General features: G+C 35.2%; 2 long non-coding RNA genes across 2 annotated transcripts in view; one reads left to right on the top strand and one right to left on the bottom strand.

The window, feature by feature from the left end:
• Positions 1-1,360: 1,360 nt before the first annotated feature.
• LOC119075928 overlaps positions 1,361-15,030 on the bottom strand; it is a 28,881-nt gene continuing 15,211 nt past the window's right edge. Inside the window, exons 4-5 of the long non-coding RNA XR_005087499.1 lie at positions 9,385-9,387; positions 1,361-1,389 (exon numbers count right to left, since the gene is read on the bottom strand). This is a non-coding gene — a long non-coding RNA (uncharacterized LOC119075928). The remainder of the gene's footprint in view (positions 1,390-9,384; positions 9,388-15,030) is intronic.
• On the top strand, positions 12,290-12,840 carry LOC119075922. Its single transcript, XR_005087493.1, has 2 exons — positions 12,290-12,400; positions 12,484-12,840. It is a non-coding gene; the product is annotated as an uncharacterized LOC119075922 (long non-coding RNA).

The following is a 15,030-nucleotide window of genomic DNA, read 5'->3' as shown; positions in this document are numbered from 1 at the left end:
CGCTCAAGTTTTTTCAGTTTCTTTCTCTCTCCTCTCTGGACACTAACGTTTCGATCGTCTTTTATAATGCAGACCTTCAGTTGATATGAAATACGACAGTTACTTGTCGTCGATGGACATGGATGGCAATAGTTGAAGTTAGGAAGAACGAATCAATTGGTTCACCAAAAACCAACTTCATAAATGGTTCTGACCTACATTGCTCATTCTCAAAAACACCGAAAGCCAGGTCTTATTTTCAACAGGCCATAAAAAAGTGATTTTTTGAGACGCGGCAACTATATATAGGCGAGAATTTAAGTTTCTTTCCTTTGGCCTGTATCACCACAAATCCTATTCTATCTTATTCGCGCTTCAAATACGAGCAAAACGAGCGATCACTCGACTATGTAACTTTAAAATTGCCGGAGATACATCGTTTTGAAGTTGGTCATTTTGATAGAAAATGCACGAAATTGGCTTTTCCCAAACAATCAAAATCTTTCAACTCTCTATCGACGGACGATCTCGGAAACTAGTCAGCCAATCTCCATGAAATTTTGCAGGAACCTCAGGGTGGGCATAAAAATGAAATTATGATACGCTATTACCCCAGGAAAAACCAGAATTTTGTTTTATTGGCCTCGAAGTGGTTTCTGAGTGTGGTTTTCGAGGGTCGGGAACGCGTTTTCGGCTGTAGCTTAGCTGTATTGAAACCTACAGAGGCGTGCAACCCATCAAATGAAAGGTATTCGTAACACGATTCGAACAAAAAAATAATTAAAAATTTTTTCGCAGATTCGCTTGAGCTAGAGTGATTAGAGTGACCAAATTTGATAGATGCTATTCGCAGGCGCCTGCGAATAGTCTTTACATTCTAGAAAGTGCTATTCGCAGGCGCCTGCGAATAGTTACAGTATTACTGAAAATGCTATTCGCAGGCGCCGGCGAATAGCTCCATCACATCTAGTATTCTCGGCAATTCGATACTTGTGTGCCTGCGAATAACGTCTTTATAATAATGGATCTATTCTCACATAATCGTTTATGGCAAGAATACAGTAATATAAGCAGTTCTTTTGTGATCGGTTGTAAGTGCAAATGATACATGGTCGGGAGCTGAAATCATTGTTGAACGAAACAGCCCGCGGGTCACCTTCCTTGACCACGCCTGACCGATTAATTAAAAATATTTTTTCATATGAGTCTAAATGTGATGTACATGTGTTCACGTCTCATCTGGCTTGACTGATAGGACTTGAAACAGATTGTTTCTGGATTGATCTGATCTGGAAAAAGTGGAAAGTCAACTGAATTTGTTCCGAATCTGATAATTTTAGATCGGATTTTTCAGATTCAGTTTGAACTAAAATCTGAAGTGATCTGTTTAACTAAACATTTTAATTGAAACTTTCCCAAAAATGTCAGATCAATCTGAACCTGAAACTGATCTGATCATTTCAGATTGAATATATATTCAGATTTTAAGATTTCAGTAATTCAGTTTAGGTTAAAAAATTTCACATCAGGTCAGACTTTGTGGCCATTCTGTACAAGGAAATTGAAGCCATTTTGATAGCTACAATACTTTGTAGTAATTCTGTCTGTATAAGGAAATCCAGTTGTTTTATTTGCCATAGTGCCGTGAGGTCTGTACAAGGAAAATCCATTTCTTTTGATAGCCACTTTGTGGAAATTCTGTATCAGGAAAATCCAATCGCTTCAACAGCTACAGTACTTTGTGACCATTATGTCCAAGTAAATCCAGTTGTTTTAGTAGCCGCATTGTGGCTATTTTGTACAAGGAAAATACAATAGACCGTGTGCGATTTTGAGAAAAAAGTTTCATAGTTCAATAAAAAGAAGATTTACCATGAAAACAATAGAAAAAAATGTTAAACATTTTTTATAAAAATTATTGAAAAATATTATTGCCATCCCACTTATTAGAATCTTAGTAAGAATCCAATTAGAATGAATTAGAATGTATCGAGATATCATTTTAGGCTTATTCAAATTACAGATTTTAAAGTGAAATATAAAATCAAGAAAACATCTTTCAGATTTTCTGTTCACACTTTTGTTCTGCAGAATAATAATCTACATCAATTAAAAATAAGTTATTTTCATGCTTCGGGCCGAAAATGGGGGAAATTTTTCAAATTTTCTTGGATTTTCGGCTCTTTGCATGAAAATTCCCATGTGTACCTGTTTGGGACGGTTGATATATCACTTTGTTCGGCCTACAATCCACGAAATTGTCTAAAATCAATCGTCCAAAACAGTTACAAAAATGACTATTATACTTCACACGGTCTATTGTTAGAATTTTTTAGAAACCCTGGCACCAATTTTTCATTTCAAATTTCACCTTCAAAATCACTCTACATTCCAAATTTACATCTTAACACTCAGAATTTCGCACATTAGAAGACTTTTCTCATACGTACTGCTATAGTCCGTTGCTAAAGCGCAACGATAAAAATACCGAAAATTCTAATTACATCGGGATGTATGTACATTTATATTAAAAATATTTGTTTTAGATCAGTGAAAGTTGCCTGCAGGCTCGTTTGTTCACCAATGAGTTGCACCCACGTACGGTGTTATTTCTGTAGGGACGGTCTCTACCAGAGACACGTATGCAGATAATTGACCGACACCAATTACCACCAACGTTTAACATGAACGTTAAAACACCACCCTGGCCGTTCTTCTTTACACAGTACACTTGGACTGTTTCCTTTACTTTTCATGCCTTGGGCAAAAATTACGGAATTTTTCTCGTAATTTGGGCCCTCGGCATGAAAAGTTGTATACGCATCTGTTGTGGACGGTTTATTTTAGGCACTTTCGCTTGTCGCCCTCACTTCGTTCGGGCTACAACTCGCGAAATTGCCTAAAATATACCGTCCACAACAGATACGTAAATAACTATCGGACGTTATAAACCACCCAGGCCGTCCGTCTTATTGTACAGTTCACTTGGACTGTTCTGTTACTATAGACGTTGTACACCGCCCCGGCCGTCCGTTCTACTTTTACTAACTACTATCTGGTGGGATATTCTCCCCAGCTCTCAAGCGCCAGATGAACTATTTCAAATTTCTACTGAGTACTTCACTTTTAGAGTTCAGAATGTTTTATTTGCTCTACAGAGCCTTGTATCTAAACCTATTACAAAGCATTCTAGGTTGAAATTGATTTAAAAGACTCCTAGACTCGATATAAATTTAGAGTTATTTCAAAGTGTACAGTGATTCGATATTCCGTACAGTGATTTCTTAGCATAAAGTGTTTACAAACTTAACATACGGTCGTTCGAAAAATGGTCAATAAATAGTTTGTCATAGCTTGCTAGTGAAGGTGGTCCGCGTCGGCTGATTGGTTCTATAATGACATCAGTTCACCACCCCCTATCATTTGCGGTCATAATCAATCTCACAGCAATTGTTTCTATGAACTACGATGAGGTTTGTGATGGTGCCTGCGAATAGCATTTTCAATACTAATTTGACTATTCGCCGGCGCCTACGAATAGCATTTTCTAGAATGTAAAGACTATTCGCAGGCGCCTGTAAATAGTCACTTCGTTTCTTGAATGGTGGCAGTTAGAGAGTTACTTTCGTCAAATTTTCGATTTTCGTCAAATTTTCTGAATTTCGTCAGATTTTGGAATTTCGTCAAATTTTGGATTTTTGGATAAAACTGTAAACTGTTATAAAAAGCAGTGTTGACTACACTTCTAAAACGACTGATATCCCAACAAAAATCTCTTCGAGAAAAGTGTGACGCAGTCTTTGAAATACAATTTCTAAAATGAATGATATCGCTAGAGTTGACGCTTTCAGCTTCGTTACGCAAAAATTAAATTTTACACCCAATTAGTTCAAACAAGCTGGCTTAGGTTTTCTTATCATCTGTCAAATAATTTTTACAAAAAAAAAATTTAGACTGGAAACAACCAAAATTTTACCAAAAAAATCTGCGTCCCAAAGTGGCAGATTTTCAGGAACAGAACAGCAAGAAAATTTATCTGCTACATGCGACGCAGATTTTTTTGGTAAAATTTTGGTTGTTTCCAGTCTAAATTTTTTTTAAAAATCAGAATTTTGAAGAATTAATTAGTTAATTTTCGGAACAATTTCCCTCATATATAAATGTACGTACAGCCATTTTGTTGTGATGTCAATAGTGTTGTGATGATTGTTGTGAAGTTGGTTGTGGTTTGGTCGTTTCAAAATTCAAACTTTTTGAAATTATGGCTGCAATTTGGAATACTTTAGAAAAATTTGGTTACTTTCGGGGTATGTTGGGCAGCTGGAAAAATTAGGTCACTTTCAAAGAGTTGATTTTCACCAAATTTTTCGATTTTCGTTAAATTTTCAATTTTCGTCAAATTTTCAATTTTCTTCAAATTTTCGTCAAATTTTCAATTTTGTTTAAATTTTCGATTTTTGTCAAATTTTCAAATTTCTTCGAGTTTTCCATTTTTGCACGGGCTGTATACTATGAACTGCACATTTAAAAAATAAATAATAGCATTAAAAGTGTCAGGCCCGTGGATTTTCGTCAAATTTTCCAATTCCGTCAAATTTTCAATTTTCGACAAATTTTCAATTTTCGTTAAAACTTCAATTTTTGTCAAATTTTCGATTTTCGTTAAATTATCAAAAAAAAATGACTAAAAACAACGAAAATTTTACCAAAAAAAATCTGCAAAGTGGCAGATGTTCAGGAACAGACCAGCAAGAAAATTTATCTGCAACACATCTGGGAGAAAAAATTAAAATTAAAATTAAAAATTATTTGGCAGATGATGAGTAAAACTAAGCCAGCTTCTTTGAACTAATTGGACGAACAATTTAATTTTTACGTAACGAAGCTGAAAGCGTCAACTCTAGCGATATCTTTTATTTTAGAAATTGTGCTACAAAGACGATGTGCGGTGGCACGAAAGTTCGATACAAACGCCATCTCATCCATTCATTGAAAGCAAAATATGGAATAGAAAGTTGGGCCATCTGTTGTGAGATAGTGAAAATATTTTTGTGAAATAAAAATAAATCGTAGTCAACCATTTAAAAAAAAGATGTCATTGGCATCGAACCGCGTGTTAGGCCGCGCGTCTGAATGGCATTACCTCCTCACTATATTTACCTTGGTTTTTTCCAACTTTTGAAAATTCCATTCTTATTTTTGGGTCAATATTAGCCTCTAACCAAAATTTTAGGAAAATCTATAGAAACGTTCAAAAGTTGCTGGATCCAATTTTCCATTGGAACTAACTAACGTAGGCGATCGAAGTTATCTGTAAAAACGAAATTTTGCTTATTTTCATACAAAAACCAAAATTTTGACGTTTAATATCTCAGCAAAATCGTAAGCTAATATAACGTGTGACAGCTCGTTGCACTCGTATGGATTCCTAGATTCATAGCATCTGAACCAAGCAGTAGAACAGATTTTCCAGGAAGGGCCTGCGTATGCAACCCTACTGTGTTGTCATTATAAAAGATCAGAGTTGCCGGTGCACTATATTTTGGACACACATGCTCTAGTTATTGACAGTATATTGGTTTCGATAAATAAATGTTTCATCCGAGGTTTCATCCAATTGTTTATTGACAAATTTTCATTAAATAATAATATTTGACAATTATTTGTGCGAACTTCTATAAATCTGTCTATGTTTTAAAGTGAACTAAAAATTTTAAACTTGTGACACTTTAGAGGCTCTCATTAAATTTATACTTGTGGCCGTTCAAAAAATGTTGTTTATTTTGTGGATAAATCAGTTCTAGTGCTTGGTTCAGTGCTATACTAGATTCTAAATATCTAAGTATATGGTGCCACCACAAGCAGACAATAAGACAATCAAAAATTAAACTGAATTCGTTGTGGGACGTGTGTAGGATATGTAAAAGTAAAGCATCATACAATCCCGTAGTCATAATGTAATTGGGTGACTAAAAACGATTTCAATTCAATTTTTATTTCTACTGGGGTATTTGCCATAGCAACGAACAAAAAAACCTTTTAGCTACGCATACAATATAACTTGCAGCTTTTTGATAAAAACAGAATCCGAACACAAAACAACTGGAGTAAATATACTTAGATATAAGAACTGGTATTTAGACAGAAAATGTTTTTTGTTTAATTTGAGCTTGAATTGACAAAAATTTTAGCGGAGCTGATTCACACCATTAGGGTGACAAAGATTTACACATCGCTGTGAATTTTAGCTCCGTCATGTTGCACACGTATTGAATTCGTTTTCGTCAAGTTACATCTAGCGGTGAATTTGGAACGATTTAGCGACGTTATGTTGCACACATATAAAATTCGTTTGCGTCAAGTTGTATTTAGTGGTGAATTGGAAGGATTTAGGGCCGTCATGTTGCACAAGTCTAAGTTAGACAACATACGAAAATGAATTCACCTGAAAGTTTGGATCCGTAATTTCTCTGATCCGCTGAGGGTCTGCATTACCTTCAGTGTTTATATACTTTGGGTGTAACACCACATGCAGATAATGAGAACTAACCACTTGTTGTATGTCAATGGTGCCAATCGACGATATCAAAAATGAAACTGAATTCGTTGGTTCAATTGAATGTGGGACGTGTGTAGGATGTAAAAGTAAAGCATCCTACAATCCCGTAGTCATAATGTAATTGGCTGACTGTAAAGGATTGCAATTCAATTTTTATTTCTACGAGGGTATGGAGAATAGAATGAACTATGCATTTAAGTTTACTGGACAGAACGTCCGTTTATTAACACGCCCAAAATATAGCTCAACTAACTTAACAACCTCTACGTTTTCGCGTTCGGGACATGAACAATATGCGTTGACCGACATAATGTTTACGCACACTCATCGTTTGTGTAAAGAGGCCAACCCAGTTATTCGTAACTGTGTTGCACTCTTTACACGTCGACTTGTTGTATTCATAACCAATGGTTTCGTTATTTGGGTAAAAGTGTTTATATGACCCAGTAAACTGAGACCACATTTCACCATATCCCACAAGGGTATTTGCCATAGCAACACACGAAAAAACATTTTAGCTGCGCATCCAATATAACTTGCAGCTTTTTGATAAAAACAGAATTCGAACACAAAACAACTGGAGTAAATAGACTTAGATATAAAAACTGGTATTTATGCCACAGAAAATGTTTTTTGTTTAAATTGAGCTTGAATTAACACAAATTTTAGCGGAGCTGATTCACACCATTAGGGTGACAAAGATTTACACATCGCTTTGGTACTTATTATACTGTGAGCGTAAAAAAAGACTGCTCGCTTACGGCATGCCGCGGCACAGTCAGTAAAAGAAAACATAGCTAACGCCGACCCGTACGAAACACCTATTCGTATCAAAAGCCTTTAATGTGAAACTCTTCATTTCTCTTACTTCATTTTCTTCTCTGCTGAAAAACTATTCTCCCTTTAAAATCACTTACATTATCCACTCTTTGCCTTGTTATCATATACAATTAAATTGCCGGAGGCAATATAGACAGCCCTGTACGAAGTCAAATTTCATAAATTCCTATTTAAACAGCTATATACCGCTATATTTACCTATATTTCACTGTAAATAAACATTTCACAGAGGAATATGCTATTATATAGCTCTATATGCATGTATATAGCTCAATATAGCTGTATATAGGTATATATAGATGTCCATATATGGAATCCCTGAAACCCCTCACACTTAACACATTATTTCCATGTTAACAGAAACTCTCTAAGCATCATTTTTCCCAAGATACTTCAATTTTACTAAAATCCAATATGGCCGCCGGCAGCCATTTTGTTAGGAAACCGAAAATAGTACCGACGCTTTACATTCGTTAATACCTTTTAAACAAAAAAAATCATGAAATTCGGTCAAAATTTACTCGAGATATTGACAAAATACTCCACGTTCACTGTACGGCCGAGTAGCCAGATAAGAGCTCACTCCAAGAGACCTAGCTCACGCTCCGGAGAACATAATTTCATAAACTTTTTTTTCCCTGATTGGTACGGTCAATACCTATCTAATAAAGCTAAAACAGACGAAATATGTTCAAATGTGGCCGACCTACAAGCAAAAATTGCTTGCCGCCCTGTGCCTGTTTCACACCAAGGGGTCTAACTCACGAGTCGGTCATCCGATTTCCATAAACTTTTTTTTGTCGATCGGTATTGTAAATACCTTTTATTTGACGTATCACTTACGAGTTTAACGTTTAAATGTCCGGAGATATCTTCGAAAAACCGTAAAGCACTTATTGGGCCACAGCTCGGGAGGGGTCGATCCAAAATCACTCATCTTCGAACTTAGCCTGTCTTTTGACATTACCAAACGGGGAAAAAAAGAATTTTCAAAATCGGATGCGTTTTACTCAAGTTATCGTCCAGACAGACAGACGGACGGACGGACAGACGGACATTTTTTTTCTTGCTGATTTGGCATCTCTGGACAACCACAATAGGTTTCCCCTTACTCAGGGAGTCCAATTCGACGTGTTACAAACGTATGCGTAAACCTATAAGACCCCAGTACTTCGTACGGGTCTAAAAAGATTTTTTCAATCAACACATATTACAATAAGTAAAAATCATCTGCTCTATTCCTTCCTAAAGTTCCGCGAATACATGCTGCGTTGCCCCTTTGTATAGCAATAGTCTGCAACAAGTAGTTTTCTTTAAGGCGTATGTAATGATTTTCACCCAAAACCACTTACAGTGGAGGTGTTACACAAGTCCTGTTATCCACTTACAAAAGAACTGATGTCGGTGGAGGTGACGCTTACAGCTTCGACTCGCAAAAAAAGCAAAAAATTTACCGAAAAAATTGGCAGATGACTCGGCTTTTTCCGTTTTTCCTTTGTTTCAGGACGTATTTTTCCCTATTTTACCAATTTTCTTACCTTTTCTCAACATCTGCCAGTTGTGACGCAAAAAAAAATTTCGGTTAAAATGGTCATAGTTCCAAAATAAACGACTTTTTAGGAAAACCCTGAAACACGCGTCGAATCCAAAACTCTATGACTTTGCCATTGAATAGAACTTTCTATCTGCTGTACTTTCCGAAATATGAGTCTAATAGCTCACAATTAAAACGCTCATAGCTCCCAAATGAGTGATTTTTGGGATAAACAGTGAAACATGCGTCAACTAGAATACTAAACTCTATAAATTTGTCTTTAAAACGAACCAAAATTGAGGAATGGCTGACATAGCTCAACACGCTCTTAGCTCCGAAATTATAAGCTTTTGTAAAAATTCCTTCAAATTAGTTTCTTAGAATTACGTACGTCCTTGACATACACTGAAAATTTCGGCCAAATCCAAGGTAAATAAATGAGCGGAGGCAATACTCTCTCTAGCATCCAAACTCTCTCAAAAAATCGATGTAGGGGGGAAAATAAGTTTGAGAAACGCTGATTTTTAATATGACTTAAAACCAACAACACGAGCGAACAAAGTAGCAGTGATCCATAAACGTATCTACCACCTTAATAATTGTAGTTTGGTTGCTAGGGAGAGTATTGGCGGAGGAAATGCCATTTAGACGCGGGGCCTAGCACAATAGTTCGATGCTAATAACACCTTTTTGTCAAATGGTTGACTATGATTTACTTGTGTTTCACAAAAAAGTGTTGTGCCTATCACAAAACAGATGGCCCAGGTTTCAAAGCAATTTTGTGTTTTTAAAGAAGTGGAGAGATGGCAGTTATAGCTAACTTTCATGCCACTGCACATCTGATTCGGTTATGTATGACATTACCTTCCGCCCATATATTTACCTTGGCCAAATCCACCGGTAAATTCAAAAGTTTCGTTGTCACAAAGTGACAAAGTAAGTGACAGAATAACAGAGGTTGGTAAAATTCATCAATTTCAAAACGTGTGAAAATCCATTTCTTCAAACAAAATTCCAAGTTTTGAAAATTAATATCTCGGCCAAATCTTAACCTTTCGTGGCGTGTGATAGCTCGTTGGACTCGTATGGACGCCCAGATTGCGAATAAAATACTTTAGGCGTAGTAGGAGCGAATGGGGAAAAGTCAAAAAGTTCGTCCTACGGAATTTTTTTTCTTCAAATTTTTCAGTGTGAACGAACTTGCGACTCGGCCCTTCACTAACCGCTTTATCCGCAATATACCCTGCTTTTTTAGCGCATTTACACAAACTTTTATGTCAAAAATGAACTGCCATTTGAGTACTAAATTTTAAATCCTGTGGATGGATTTCTAACGTGGATGCCATTTCAAACGGCCTTGTGTAGAAACGTGTAGAAAATCGGTTCGACGTCGAAATCTAGAGAGGCATTTTTCGTTGATTTACCAATAAATATACAATTGAATACAAACGATTGGGACGGGAGCCGTTAAAAATTATCGATAGTATCAATCGAAATAAATTATCGATAATCGAATCGATTAATCATATCGTTATCAATAATTTGATAATTATCGAAATATCGAAATATGATCATGTACCGATATATCGGAATATATCGATAAATATCGGATTTTCGGACCGAAATATCGATCTATCGAATTATCGACATCTTGATACAGTTTGTTCAAAAATGAAATGCACAGTTTTTAGTATTTCGAGACAGTTGACAATTTCAATCTGTCAGATAGTAAAGGATGCGTTTAATTAACCGGCGCATTAACAGATTTGAAATTTGAATGGTTTTTTTCCACAGCTTCAGATTTTTGCATGTTAAGTTTCTTACATTTTTTGCAAATAGCATTTTAATAGTAGGAAACTTAGATTTCGTCAGAAGAATTTGCGAACGGAAAAATATAAATTTATTTTTAGTCTGAGTATTTTTCGACATCTATAATTTGTCTTAGATCGTGTCTTTATTCAAAGAAATCGATGGTGTTGTACAGCGGCTAACTGTTAAAACCCAGCCACCATTGAGAATTTTAAATAAATCGATACAATCCAATCCACAATACATTCCATAACTTTTAACAGTTGTCAAAAATACTATAGCTGCATATATTAGCGACTCTTTTTCAAATACCGAATAAATTTGCTTCAAGACAAGTTCAATTTTTGCATTGATCAACTAGTTTTGGTGATCTTTCTAGTAATTATTACGCACTACATGGGAATCATAGAGTTGAATTAACCTATAATTAACACACATTTAATAGTTGCTTTTGTTAAATATTCAATGCACAAAACCTATTCTACAAAACCAGTCCACTGAGCCAACATACATGTTCTATTGAAATTTCAATTGTCAAAATAATATCGAAGCCATTGATTTATGATGACGAGAAGGTACATTCATCTCTCAGAAATTTTACTTTTACATTTCTTTTATTGTTTTGTTTATTTTTTTGTGTTTTTACGAAATCCTTTTCATTATTCATGATAACTCAAAGTAAATACAAAAACATAAAAAGTAATGAAAAAGTAAAATTTCTGCGAGATGAATGTTCCTTCTCGGCATCATAAATCAATGGCTTCGATGTCATTTTGACAATTGCCATTCCAATAGAAATGTATGTTGACCGAATGAACTGGTTTTGTAGAATAAGTTTTGTGCATTGAATAACAAAAGCAACTATTAAATGTGTGTAAAGTAGAATTTAATTCAACTCTATTCCCATGTACTGGGATTTATAATTGTTGACAAATTTTTTTTCCCTGATGCTTATTCGTGTTTCCAATATCGTCACTTCAAGTGCTGATAAAACTTCTTGTAAAAAATTTGCTAAATGTATGAAGCAGACGGTCTTTCTACAGATTTGAGTATTCAAAGACCATCGATTTGTTTGAATAGAAACACGATCTAAGAGAAATCATAGATGTAGAACAATACTCAGACTCAAAATAAATTTACATTTTTCCGTCCGCGAATTCTTCCTACGAAATCTAAGTTTCCTACTATTAAAATGCTATCTGCCAAAAATGTAAGAAACTTAACATGCAAAAATATGTAGCTGTGGAAAAAATCATTCAAATTTCAAATCTTTTAATTCGCCGGGTAATTAAACGCATCCTTTACTATCTGACAGATTGCAATTTTGAAATGTCTCGAAATACTAAAAACTGTGCATTTCATTTTTGAACAAACAGTAATTATCAAAATATCAATAATTATCGTTTATCGATATATTTTTTTGATAATTTTCGATAAAAAAAAGTCGATAATTATCGATAATCATTATCATTATCGCCCATAGCTAACAAACGGCCACCCTACTTACCGTTCTTGTTTTCCCATCTGTTCACAAGTAAAGAACAACATTGCAGTATTTAAACAACTGATAAGATTTTAAAAAACATCTATAAAAAGGTCTTAAAGCAGTCAATTCAATCATTCGTTCTAAAACTTACTGAAAGTATAAGAAAAGTGTCTTCTTTCCTGTTCTGCAAAAGGTGATGCAATTTCTATTTTAAATTCTGACAAATTCTGACACAGACAAAGTTAATAAAGTTTTACTTTTCCAATTTCGTATCAGATTGCCGCAATGAAATTCCTTTTACTGTTCACCGTTGTCATTATCCTACTGTTTGATAATGTTTGCCGCTCGAGTGGTGAACAGCCAGTGGAAAATTTTTCTCCTGCACGAGTAAGAGTACGCCGTTCTGAAGAGTGGGCGGAATGCATGGCTATTTGTACACCAGGTTGCCTAATACCAAATTGCAATGATTGGTGCCTCGGCGTCTGCTGTAGAGACTTTACTGCACCTGCATGTGCTACAATCGGTCAAACAAAGTAGGGGTCCGTATGTTCTTGCGGATTTGCGCTACCTTCAGGGTTTATATACTTTGGTTAAATGTATGTGATGGTTGAAATAAAATAAATTTTGATGAGACCCCATGTTATTTTTGGTAAATCAACTATTTATCGAACGCCGTACTCTGAAACTATTCCGTGTTTGATGATAAAGAGCGTCACAATTATCATGTCCGGAGCGATAGCGGAGGACTTGACGCAGTCTAACCCCCCAAAAAAAGAACGAAGAAATTTTTTTTGAGACGCGGCAACCTTGGCAGCAACTATATATAGCCGAAAATTTGAGTTTCTACCCTTTGGTCTATATCGTCACAAAACCTATTCTACCATATTCTCCCTTCAAATACGAGCAAAACGAGCTATCACTTGACTATGTAGGTTTAAAATTGCCGGAGATACAGTGAACGACATCTCAAAAGTCTCATATCTTATGATTTCCACGTTTTCAATGAATTCCACACAGCTCACACTCTGTATCAGTATGATCCGCTGTGGTTGCCAAGGTTGTATATTATTAGGAGGTTGCGCCAACAGCCTTTTTTCGTGGTGACAATAAATAAAAAAAAGGACGCTGGTTAACGCAAAAAAGAAGTGACAGCTGCGAAGAATTCACCTTAATACAAATAATACCACAGTTGCGGTCATTTCTTTTTCTCATTTACTGTGACAGTGAATCGCGCAACCATCTAATTAAAAATCTAATAGCGGTAATTTATTTAGTTTCATTAGACGTCACACGACAATTCTATAGGTTTATTCCGAGGTCATATGATTGTCGAATTTCATCCATAGATATACAACCTCATCAATATGAAAACCGATCTCTATGGGTGAAATCGTGCTCGTTCGGCCAGAAAAAAAATTGTGTTTAAAGTTATTTGGAACAAAGCTATTTTGTCATTATGAATTTTCAAAGAAAGCAGAACGAAATGTAAAAATTGTGTTGTTTCAGAAATTGACAAATCTTATGGATGGTGCAAATGAAATCTTTTAATGACTGTCACTATGAAAATGTTGTGAAATTTTTGTCAGATAAGTTAGAGATGCATTTATTTAAAGTATAGTTTCCACTTAAGAAGAGCACTCCGTTTAGCCTTCGTTTACATGATAGTTGTAAAATAGAACAAAGCTACTGTCACGTAAACGGAGTAAAAAATTGAAATAAATTCAATTTCCACTCCGTTTGCGTGACAGTTCTTTTGTTCACGATACACGACCAAATGAAAATTTTGTTCGAAAGACTTAAACAGTTGAATCATCACATGGCATTCTAAGGAGAAGATAATATGCGCTGTGCCTGCTTATATGTTTCAATTTTTCTGCCAGATTCTTTAATTCAATTGTTTTCTTTTCCAGACAGATTTTCGACGCGGCTTCGGTAAGGGGACTTCCCAACAAGAATTCGTTTTCGATTTTCATAATTTGAATTCCTTCAGCAATTGAATCAAAATGTACGTACAAATCATTTCGAATTTTTTCCGATTCCCGAGTACAAAACCCACCGAAAAAAGACGTAGAACGATCCATATTATATCATATTGTAAAATATTCTTATTCCTAATAATGCTGTTGAGAATGTAAAACACTCTACTTAACATTGAGAATCTTAAAATGAAATAAGAACGTGAAATAAGTTCTAACATGGAACAGTCATCAAATATTCGTCGTAACGAACACTCGAATCTTGTCACAAAAAATCTTTAAACATGTACAAACGATATTTAGAGCCAGATGATGATAGTCCTCTTACAAAATATATGGCGAAGGTTTTAATATAATAAATTTTAATGAAATGAACCGTGAAACTGGAAATTTTATTTTATTAGAAAATAAAAAGAGAAACCACCAAGCCCAGCTTCAGAATGCAACGTCGAAATATTGATCAATTGAATAGTAACAATTCTGCAAATCCAGGTTAAAAAAGCAAGTTTTCATCGATCAATCGATTTTTAATTTGTGACTTATTATTTTGAAGATACAACGAACGGGGCTGCGTTTGTAGATGGAGGAACAAAAAATGTTGAACTTATGAATGAGGACAATATTGAAGTTGAAGTATTGAATGATGAGACTGATGACATTTTTCATGCTATTTCTGATCAGCTGATTCATCCGAAACTGGAATGCAAAACGGCAGACGCTATAACTATGATCCTTGCATATTTCCTTCAACACCATCTGACTTGGGTCGCCCTCGAAGATCTTTTAAAACTATTTCACAATATACTGGGTGATGATTCCAATTTACCGAGAACAAAATACCTATTTA

This window comes from Bradysia coprophila, unplaced genomic scaffold (assembly GCF_014529535.1).
Source record: "Bradysia coprophila strain Holo2 unplaced genomic scaffold, BU_Bcop_v1 contig_232, whole genome shotgun sequence".
In the NCBI taxonomy this organism is placed as follows: Eukaryota; Metazoa; Arthropoda; class Insecta; order Diptera; family Sciaridae; genus Bradysia; species Bradysia coprophila.
This window is presented reverse-complemented; position numbering and strand designations above follow the sequence as displayed.